Here is a 584-nt window from a genome sequence, read left to right on the forward strand (position 1 = left end):
CCCAATTCCTCATTGTTTTAATTTCGGATTTCAAAGTCACATCAAAATTTGACTTAATATAATTGGAATCGATCTCCATGTAACTGACCATTATTTGGTAAAATTAGCCAATTAACTCACTTAGTTGATGTAATAACCCCAATTTTTGGAAATTTTTGAAACCCTTATGAATAGTGTTTTTGCTGAATCAGAAAACTTTTCATGCCCCACTATGTAGGGATTCTGTTATGGATATTCTGAGATTTTATTAGTACTCTATATGGTATATAAGTGTATGTAAAGATCGTCAAAATTCAATTCCGAATACTTTGATTTTTCCCGGAAAATCCACTAGATACGGAAAGAATTGAGTATAAGGTAACAGGATAAAAAGGATTTAAATTAAAGGATTATAAGAGAGGATCATAAAAAGGAATATAATGTATTGAGAAAGGTTAAGGGAACCTAAGTAATAAGATCCCGGGTATGATCCCTCAAACGATAAACGAAAACGAAAGTTAAGCGAACCGTATAACAGATCAGCGGTCATTAGGCAAACAATTAGGAAGTTAATCAAAGAGATTAGAGGGGATGATGTCATCCAA

This window comes from Apium graveolens, chromosome 7, assembly GCF_009905375.1.
Source record: "Apium graveolens cultivar Ventura chromosome 7, ASM990537v1, whole genome shotgun sequence".
NCBI lineage: Eukaryota > Viridiplantae > Streptophyta > Magnoliopsida > Apiales > Apiaceae > Apium > Apium graveolens.